Consider the following 11473-nt stretch of genomic DNA (forward strand, 5'->3'; position numbering starts at 1 on the left):
GGGGGGGGGAAGGAATATACCGCTGCGAATGTGGCGATACTTGACGAAGATTGAAATAAATATCCGCTGTGTCCATAGTGCTAATTGGCGTGCCAAGAATGCAGCCCGGCTCGAGATCTCGCCTGCGAGAGAGTTTTGAATGGCAGGCGCGATGGCGGGCATAAAGCCGAGGGACGTACGATTATTATTCGCGAGGCGAATTTGACTTCGCTCGCGAGGTAACGAGACGACGTTCAATTTGGCGCGGCGAGAGAATCGCGCGCGCGTTAAAACGTTAAGGGAATCGAATTACTATGTACGAGCGCGAGGCACGCAAAGGAGTAGGTACGAGTATAACGCGAAAATAATTACCCAGCTGTGGCGCGGGGCTCGTCCTATTAATACATTACCTCGTAAACGTGTGTATATGCCCGCCCTATTAACATACTATCTAATAATTGGCCCCGTCCGTTCGGCGAGCGAGAGTTCGCAGCGAGAAATATGACGGTCGGTACGAGCGTCATGATTAAGTCAATCAAGCGAAACGGAGTAATCGTTGCTAGCATTCGAAGGGATAAGCCGGCGCGGAGGAAGCGCGTTCGCGTTATCGTATCGCTCATTAGACTTTGGTCTTACAAAGAACGTTCTCTTATATATATTATCGAACACGTTGTGTGTGACGTAAAAAAATGTGATTAAAAATTAAATAAATTTGACAAGAAAAATATAATTCAAAAAATATATTCTCTAAATCTGAATCAATCTGGGAAAAAGTTACTGATTGAATCAGTAATGCCTTGCAGCGCTAATAAATAAGCTAAACAGAGCCGAATCCGCTGCAATTATAGCGATTATTCACTCATTTATTAGATTTTATTAGATTTATTAGATTTTCGAGAGACAATGAAGTTGAATTTCACTGACCACTGACATACTTGTGACTGATGCATTCAATGAATAATCATTGATAATCAGTAACTATCCACTGATTCAGATTTATAGAGAGTATCTGAAATAGATCATTAAGTTTACAAACAAATTTAAAATTGCGATGAATTTTACGCGAATTTCTTGCCTCAGTCTTAAAATGTTCGAGAAACGAATCTATATGCAGTCGCTCTCTGATGCTTCAAAATTCGACGTGATTCGTCAACGTTTAAGTTTACGCGGAGTTCATTATTGCGTGTTAACTGACAATGGGTCTACTGATGACGCGACGGGACACCGAAATCTTTCTGACTTTCACCGCATAAACTTAACAACAGCTTGTCGAGGGCAAAGAAGGAGCCTCGTTATCGCCATTTTGGATTCACTCGCGGGACTATGGCGAGATGTGGGTTCGCAGGGCGGATGGGCAGGCCGGAGAAAAGGTGATTTGTGGTTTTTTTCTTTCCCTACAACATACGTCCCTTCACTCCACCCTTGGACAATTTGTATTTCCGATTTCTAAGGCGAATCGCTTCGGGGCTGCCAGGTGTTGGAGACCGGCCTCGTTGGCCGACTCGCGCGGCCTGTCTCATTGTGCCGGTGCAACTTTTGAGCGCGGAGCAGCGCGGAGGGATCTTCGATCCCTCGCGTGTTCTCGCCGCACGACCGAAAGAGGAGAGTCAAGAGGGGAGCTGAGAAAGAGAGAAGCGGATGTGGGTTGTGGTTCCTCGCGGCCATCGACGGAAGATAAAGATAACGGATCGTAAAAGACTTAAGCTGGGTTGTCATGGCGTATAAAAAGTGCAGTGAGAAGTAGAGGTACAATGAGCGGCAATTGACAGCGCGGATTACGTTGATCGACGATGTTATACTAAATTCTACTAAAATGTAAATGCAAACGTATAAACGCGGATGATATTCTTTGGAGAACAATTTTATAGAATTTTTTTTTTTCCAAAATATGCGGAACTATTGGAAGTAAAATTGTATCGGTATAGACAGCTTGATTGTTTCGCAGGAAGGTACTCTTTTTTTTATACCTGTGCGTAATACATTTATACATTTTTTTCAAAGTATCGAAATCATGAGCGTTCTAACGCACGCGGTGACGAGACAATATACGCGGCAAGAGAGGCCGGAAGGACCGCTGCACGATGCCGAGAGACTTCGGTATATAGGAACTTCAAAGCTGCGCAAACGCACGTGGATCACTCCGACGCGCTCGCCATTGTGACGGCCGCGGGACGTCCGCTCGGACAAATCTGGCGCATTGTCTGTCTCGGCTGGCGCCCTTTGTGCGCACGCCGGTGACGTGTAAGGCGACCACGGTAAAGGACAACGGCAACGACAATGCCGGCGTTACAAACGATCGAGTAGGCGGTAGCCGTGTTTTTCGGCGCGTTTCGTTTAGCGGCCGTCCTTTTGTCGCCCCAAGGGCGCGCCCGGGTGCCCTCTCGATCCCTGACACGACACCGAAACTTTTGCGTCCCGCTGGGGACGACACGCGCCATTCAATCTCTCTCCGCCGTTCAATCCCCATCCTTCTGTCAGAAATATTTGGACAACTAACAGACAACGTTCCGACAATTTCGCAAGGACATCGCGGTGGTCAGTGCACAAAAGAGTTTATAAACGGAAGTAATATGTATCCTTGTACGTATAATCATCGCTGTCATTTCTAGGCTCATTCTGAGAAATTCAATTTTTGACTTTTTTTTCGCGATGACCTTTACTGTGAAAAATCACGTTTTTATTCGGCGACACATAAATTTTGCAAATTGCTTTTCATAACATAAATTTGCAAAATTTATACATATATAAGAAGCATGAGGTCTATGATAGATAAAAATAAGAAAAATTGTTAATATACCTATGTATTTTGGTATTATTTTCCAAAATGCAAAATTTCCAAAGATATGTACAAAGAATATATATATATATGTACGCTCCATATTTATTAAGACACTTTATTTACCGATCATTCTTTTCTATTAAAAGCCATAGATATCGCAAAGAAAGACATATTTTTAATAAAATTTGACTCCGAAGTTGACGGGACAAATATAGTCTTGGGAACATCATACACATATCTTTATTAAATGGCTGTTGGACAATTGAATTTCTAGATTATGCCAGAACAGCGTGTACAATTGAATTTCCCTTGTGTTCTCGGTTCTGGAATCAATTTTTCATCTCTCAGGGCCGCCTCTTGGCCGCCGCGTTTTATTGCGACCGAATCTGGTATCAAGTGCGAGAGATCGTTGTTTTTTTTTCTCCCCCCGGCGGCAGCAAAACGTAGGACATAAACCCGCTTTCCATCGAAATGGAACATAGGTATCAGCGATGATCCGCGTGCGAGGCGCCAGCTGGCTCATATTGAAACCAACCCCCTCATCGAACACCACCGCCGTGTCCCTGCCCCCCTCGCTCTTCTTCCCCGCGGCCCTCCCTCAACATCCGAGGAACCTAAATCATTTTCAGCCCCTCTACCATGTTTCCTACATGTGCTAACTACCCTCGGGGGGTACTTCGAGGGCCACACCCTGGTCAGTTAAGCTCCACCTCCTCCCGAAACGTTTTCTCGCTCGCTAAGATCTTCCTCCGCGATTACATCCTCTAATCGATAACTGTTTGTTCTAATAGTGCGGCGTATTTATACGATCCGTCGACACACACCTCCATGATTTTTAAAATAAACCATTGTTACTAATTTCTCTATCGCAATAATAGATTGCGTTCGAATCAAACGAAAAATTCCATAAAGCATGAAAATGTTTTGATTGCTCTTAATGTTGCATCTTGACTTTTCGATGAATTACAATATTTTTTCGAAAAAAAAAATAATTAAACGCACAATTATGCATAATAATAATAATAATATAAATATATAAACGGGGTAAATCTATTTTCCTTCCGTGTTATTCGGACGTGTGATTAAGCAATAGAATCAGATGAAATCTCATATTTTATCGCGTACTATAAAAATTTCTGGACAAATTTCATGTCCCGGCAAGCGATAAGCACGATAGAACAAGTGATCGATAACTCGGACCGTGCTTTTACGATTGACGTAAAAGAAGAGCGACTGCGACAAGAAGTGTAGATTCAAGTGGTGTACGACCGAAGCAACTCTTCGCTAGATGACGGCTGAGAAGATTAATAACGCGATCCTCGAGTTCTTTTTTCGGGCAATTAGCATCGCGCGACCGAAATTCTGTTTTATGCGGCGTAATTCCTTATTAATTGACAAAGATAATAATAATCGGCACATGTCGAGAGAGTGACAAATTGAAAGAGATCAGACGTGGCATATATACAAGTGCAAACGGTATCGCAGGTACGTCTCGAATAGATAAGCGATGATTGAAGCGATTTAATCGAAGCCAAACCTACTCTTTGGAGTGTCTTTTAATTGATTTCAGAATATTAACTATAATAACGTGATAATTATTAATATTTCCAAAATATAATTTAATTTATACAATTTAGTATTAATAATCGTATCTTAAACTACAATTATAATTTCTCTTGTTTATTAATACGTTCGATATTAATATTTTGCCGCTAGAAGAGCGAGGCAATTTTAACATAGGCTCTTAATTTTGTAGGTATATTTGATTATAATTGCTAATATAGTCTGTTCTTCTGACCAGGCTGGACGAAAAGAGGGACGGCGCGATCCGTCCGCAAAGGAAAGTAAAGATTCAAAAAGATCCAGTCATTTAAGCGTAGAAAATGACGTGATAGAATCGTCGGAGCCGAAGTCGAGGTCAAGGGGAAGCCGAGGAGGCAATTACGTAGGATCGAATTGCCTGAAGGTCCTGAGAGACCAGAACTAGTTAGGCGAGGTATCTCTCGAGTTTTGACGAAGAGAGAGACCGCGCGCGCGCTGCGAAGAGCGCGTCTCACCTATCACGAGTCCTGCCATCGAGGCGGCATAACTCCTATAACGCGTGAATGCACCTTGAAAATGCAATATGTCAAACGCCGACGATTTAATGCGGCTAATTTTCCTATCGGACGCTTTCACGAATTAAGTCAGCGGTACGCACAATCGCTGGCAATAAGATTGATGACGGTGAGATTTCAAGCAAATCACTGCGCCGCACTTGCGCCGATGAATGCATTAAACGAGATGTAATCTGCAAGGGAGGGGGAGGAAGGAGAGGGAATATCAATCTGTTGCGATATCGCAGATGTAATTCGTGAAAAAGGCGCATTCTATTCTATATGCATTTTTTTATGTTACAGGAAAATTAATCCTTCACTTGTATAAAAATAATAATATTTGCGATTATTGAAGATGCGATTTGAAATTGAGCTGAACCATTTAAATCTTTTATTTATTTTTTTGTTTAGTTATATGTATACATATATCTAATTCCTTTGTTAGATATATACATATATATAACTGCATACAGTTGTCCGCGCTATAGACTCTCATTAGTCCTATTTTTATATTTGTATTTGTTTCAATAATCTTATACTTGCGTTTCATTATTCGCTGCATCATCTGATTATTTTGTATCATTTACTATAATTACGGTAAATAATAATCTCTATAATCGATCGTACGCGGCGCGTCCTGTTGGCAGTGACCGGCAGACAAACGTGAGCAGAGAATCTCATCGAATTTCAGCGTGCTTCCTCGATCGCGACGAAGCACTCATCGTAATCGATAATATATCCTGCTGGCAGCGCGAGCGGCGTCGAAATGGCTGCTGCTGGCCCTCTCGTTATTCATTCTTCCCTTATGACCGACAGCTCGCGCGCATCGTCATCGCATCGTCATTTGCGCGCGTTCTCACTAACGCTCTCATTCTTTTTCCTCCCCCTCCAACCCTCCATTGGGCCGGCGCGGCGCGGCGCCGCTCGCGTTCTCTTCTCGCTCATTCTCTCGGACGCCATCGCCGCTCCACCCACGATCCGTCAATTTCTCATTTTCCCGGGGAAAATGAATGGCGCGGACTTCCGGTTATAAGGACCTATATGGCGTAGCGGCGTCTGGTTGTTTTTCATTTATTGTTGCGCATTCTGCAGCGCTCGGAATTTCTGGCCGCTTTCCCACACACATGGCGGATCCAATACGGGGAGGAAATTATAGGACTTTTCTTCATTCTCCCCGAGAGCGAGATAATGAAGGTGGCCGTCTCGTGTATTTCGCATCGGCGTTCACGTTACAAGACACCTTTTATATCTCGTAGATACAAAGCGTTTCAAAGAGCAATATTAATGGTTTTTAGGTTGTTTTGTGCCTGTGGTATATATATCTGGCGATCGTTCAGAAATTATCTAACACATCGCGGTTTATCGAGTGCTTTGCAGGATAATGAGAGGGTTAATCTATATCATTACCGCAAGGTCCAGACATCTCGTTGCATCACCATCGGAGTGGGGAAGGGAGGCAGCGAAGGGGGCAGAGAATCTGCGGTACAATTAATTCATGTCGGTCGATCTGATCGAGACCGTGCTTGTATACGTAGCAACGTACGGAATAACGCAAGCACTCCGGAGTATCCGACGATCGCGATGAAGAAGCAGAAGGAGCAGGGGGTGACGATGGTGTGGAAGCTGGCGGGGGAGGTGGACGAGTGGGCGGGGGGAGGGGTGGGTGGGAAGGGATGGCCGAGGCAGGGCGCGAGCGCGGGGCGAAAAATAGAAATTAAGGGCCGGGTGAGTTATCGCGGTTGCGTGAGAAGCGGTTGGAGATAAATCAAACCGCAGCTCCAACCGCAACGCCACCCCGAGTTCAGATCACGAACGCAAAAACTCCATGGCAAATCCTCCGGGATTAATAGTGCCTCGCGTCCTGAAACCCCAGGCCCTGATTGGTCCAATTCTCTCGTACGGCGCGAGCGGACCGAGCAGCTTTTTTCACTCCCACCATTTCACCATTTTCGTTACCCAGCTCGCGGTATCTTTTTTTTCACGTGTATGTATATGTGGGAACGACGGAGGAGGGGGGCAAGAGGGAAAGGGGAGCAAGGGGCAATCTATTTTTTTCTCCTGCACTCTCCCTGTCCAATTTTAAACTGACAGATACTCAAACATCGTGCGGCCGATATATTTCCATTGTATCTTCATTGAGAGAGTAAAGTGCAAGTTTATTACCGAAGGGGTGATTTTTAAAGCAGGATGTATTCGTCATTATTATATATTTAGAGAGCATGAAACGGAATGGCTAACGTATAGCCTAATGTGCTATAAATATCTATTTAAATTAGCTGAATCGAAACATTTTTACAAGCCAACATCTTTTTTTCATGTTTTTTTTTTTCCTTTTGACGTCAATTTTAATTCTCGCACCGCTGCAAGAGTTTTTCTTAGAAACATAATCTTGCGAAAAGATCCGATTCCCCGGACAAGAAATCCGGCGAGACCCGTCTATTTTCCCATCGGCCGATTTACAAGTCATTTTCAGCGATTTGCTTTGAAGAAATAGCTAATACAAATAACATAGTCTCGAAGAGTTATGATCTTCGCAGGCTATTAACGGCGATCCGGCTACATTCCACTGGCTTAAATTTCTTTCGAACCGCAGGCCATAGAGAATACAGGTAAGATGTTTAACGATTTGGTCGCGTTTACATATATAACCCGAGTTAAGTAGGAACTAAACCCTGATGAGGGCTCCCACGAGGGGGCCGTACGGGGCCCATCTCGCGGCTCTCTGACGGTGGATAAAAATTCACGTTCCCTTTCTCGAAGCCACCTATAAAATGGCCACGCCGCAGCCCGTGGAATATATTAATACCGCGGGCGTCGAGATTTATATCGGATATTGAAATAAGTATCATCTTCGAATATGGCTGCGTGAATATCTCACGCGACAGCCAGGATTTTTCGTTTAATCGCGTACAAGCGGCACGGATATCCCGATAAATCATATACTTTATAATTCTTTTTCTGTCGCCGTTGTGAAACATGAAGAAACATGTGCGTTGAAAATTGAGTTTAATAGCTCAGGAATAATTCATCTGTCTGATATATGCGTATAAAACTAAAGGAAGAGGACGCTTTCGTTAATCAATTTTTCTCTCACCCTTTGTCTTTCTCATTTACGTAACAAATAATTATCATTTACGCTAATTTATTAGATCGGAAGTCATATGAGAGAATGTTTCGCACAGTTTATTACGTTTTGTAATATATATATATATATATATATATATATATATATATATACATATATACATGCTAATTACCGATTTTCCACATTTTACAGGAAATTATACTCTATGCCGAATTAAAAGATCATTACACAATAATTGAAGGCTTGAGAAGTGGGTTAAACGAATCGTTCTAGTAGAAGCGACGAATATATAGTCCAACTGATCGTTAGATACGCCATGTTAAGTACCCCGATACCGGAGATATACGTGAGGTGAGTCGCGATATATATATATATTTATAATTAAAGATGTGAAAGTGTGATCGCGCGCGCGCGCTACTCAACACCGCGAAGCAAACGGACCTTATTCCGCCGTGGGCTGCGAGATCGTCATCTAAATTGTAACGACTTATTGCTCGTAAGTTATGCGGCGAGCATCGCGGCCGCCGATCTTATCCGGTCGCAATAAAACACGCGTGACGCACCTGTCATCGTGTCATTACGTAATGAACGGCGCGACTCGCGACACGTTTTACTCTGTCATTTCCATCAATTCGGCAAGGCCAAGCGGTAATCGATTAAATTAAATGACCTGATGGAAGTAATTTGAAGCGATCGTCATAATTAACGTCATGCCAGTTATAGCCAAATAAATAGTGAATTAAGTTCACTTCAACGAATTTCATTAAGTTAGTTTATTTCCATAAACGGCCTTTGATTGCCTTCGATTTCGATGACGAAAAATTTAACAAGATATACAAAAATTTTTTAATGGTGCGAAAACATTTCTGGAACTTATCGATATAAAAATACCAGACCTATATATGTATTTTACACGTAATATAACATATATAAATATTATTACGTAAATGCTTTAATTGACGTAAAGCCAAGTCATCAACGGAAATGGATAAACCATAAAATAATATGTTGAGATCGCTGTTGTAAGAATATAAGTACATAAGTTAATAATCATTAGTGCGTTTTTTATCAAAAAAATTAGGTGAAATATGCCTTCATCATATATGTATATGCCTGAAATGTTTTCTTCTTTTATTTACCGTTTATGATGCACTCGAGTTAAAATAATTTTTTCGTATTGCTTTTTAGCACCAAGTTATTATTTAATCCAGGTAAAGATGATAACAAAATTAAAAAAAGAAGAAATTTGCAATACGAAAAAATTCTTTTATACATATAAATGTATATTAAATTCCATGCATGTTCGTGCGCGTCATAAATCCAAAGGTCCATTCTCTCCACGATAGAGCTGCATAATTTTCGGAGTATAGGTTTTGCGACTTCTTATAAGTTACCCACGTCTCACTTAACTCGCGTCTGGATTCTCCCTGGGGATGGCCGGCACCCCGCGAATCCAGAAGAGCGCGGCGGATCAGGAATAAAAAAAAAGTGGACGGGGAGAAGCGGGAGAGAGGAGGAACGGCTCGTCGCGCATTATGCGACTCGAGTCCTACTTCATCGGACCGCGAGCCGGTAGACAGAGGCTGGGGCCCCCTATATGCCCGCCATTATCTGATCCGAAACCGGATAAGTTACTGACCACGTTCAAAGTTTGCGTAGCAGTACGCTCGAATACTTTCGCCTGACAAAGGGGGCTATACATATATATACAATTTGTGCAAAAACTTGTCCATCCACCGCGCGTTTTGACGCACAATTTACATAAAGCGTAGAATAAGTGAAAGGAAGATAGTTAAATATTCATTAGTCGAAGATACATTCATGGCTAATAAATATGTTTGCAAACTTTATTAATATGCGATGCGGGTGCCGCTTAATCTGATGAGAAAGAAAATATTTATTAGTATTGTAAATGTCCGTATTATCTTAATTTGTATGACATATCAAAAACATATATTTACGCTGTTGATATGGCTTGCATTGAATAACAGTGTATAAAAATAGAAAGAAATTACTGCGATTGCAAAAGATGATCGTTTTCATTTCAAAATCAATGCTAGACGATCGTAGCGTAAAGCGACGATTGATTAACTTAATCAACGACTAATTTAACCGGTCAAATGTTTAACAAATTTTTCTAAATATAGGTATAATTTATAAATATATTTCCAATCTAATCTCTTTTTTGTATGTTAAACATCAAAAAATTAATAATTCTTTTCGGATTAATAGAATAGTACAAATATGTTGCTTGGTAAGTTAATCATTGATAAAATTATTGAAGTTCGGACGAAGTCGCTCGCTCATAATATAGATTTACTTGGTTTCTTCCAAGATAATGGGACATTTAAAAGAACTGCGAGCCGAGCATCGGAAATTCAGGGGTCGAAACAGATGGTAAGAGGTAACGAGACAACGAAAAGGAGGCCAACACAGAGAGATAACACGAAAAAGAAGAGAAAAAAAAATACGAAGAAAGGGAGCATCGAAAAAAAAGAGTTACAGCATTGTGTGGTCGGGCCCTCATCGAAGCACGAGCGGGCAAACAACGGGCGAGGGCCCCGCGTATCCGCCATTGTTTGGCCCATGTGAGGAGGCATGCGGCCATGTTTCCTCCCGTGTACCCGCGCGACCGGATAAAAAGAGGATGGCAGAAGGGGAGCAGGAGGTGTACGTAAGGTCGGCTAGGACGAAAGGTGGGGGCTTCTGGAAGGGCGAGGGAGAGGAGGGCCGGTTGTGGGCCCGAGAAATCGTTGGAGCACGCATGCCCGCGTTCACACGTGTGTGTGCGCGCGCGCGAGTATGCGTGAGAGAACTTTACTGCTTAGATATTATGTTTCAACATTGATAAATAATTATTATATATATTATATGTCACGCGTTTTTCTGTATAATTGATAATTAAAATAATAAAATTACGTAAATTCCTAAATACTATCCTTTAAAATCTTGCGCTATGTGAAAAACGTTTTCGGCACTCCTTCACTTTTCGACTCTTAACAAAAAATTTGGAAAAGATTCCTCCTTTAAACTAAAAATGAAATTTATCACGTGTTGTGGTGAGGTACAAAAAACGCACGTATTTGCGTTACCGCATGAATATAGGTATCTGCGCTCCTGCGCGAGAAGATAGCGCGGCGTGTCGTTCAAGCATGTGTACACACGTAATGTACAAACGCACGTGCATATACATATATACGTTTGTATGTACGCACACGCGTGCGTGCGCGCGAGGAGGCCTTCGGCTCGCCGAAGTAATTATATCCTGTAACGATCGGTCCATCAAATCTGATCGCCCGGACGCGGGAAGATCTTATACCAGCACCACCTTGACGAACCAGCACCGACACGGCCACGTCGGTGAAACGATGTCGGCTATATCCGCCGACGCGCCGCCGCCACGCCGGCTAAATGAAGCTTTTACGCACGCGGCTGGATTGAGTTTGTTATGGGATCAACACTTCCACGGCACCGTACCGCGTTAGGCATACGCTCTCTTAGCAGCCTCTTCTTTCTCTTTCTCTCTCTCCCTTG

This window comes from Wasmannia auropunctata, unplaced genomic scaffold (assembly GCF_000956235.1).
Source record: "Wasmannia auropunctata unplaced genomic scaffold, wasmannia.A_1.0 LD336026.1, whole genome shotgun sequence".
NCBI classification, from domain to species: domain Eukaryota; kingdom Metazoa; phylum Arthropoda; class Insecta; order Hymenoptera; family Formicidae; genus Wasmannia; species Wasmannia auropunctata.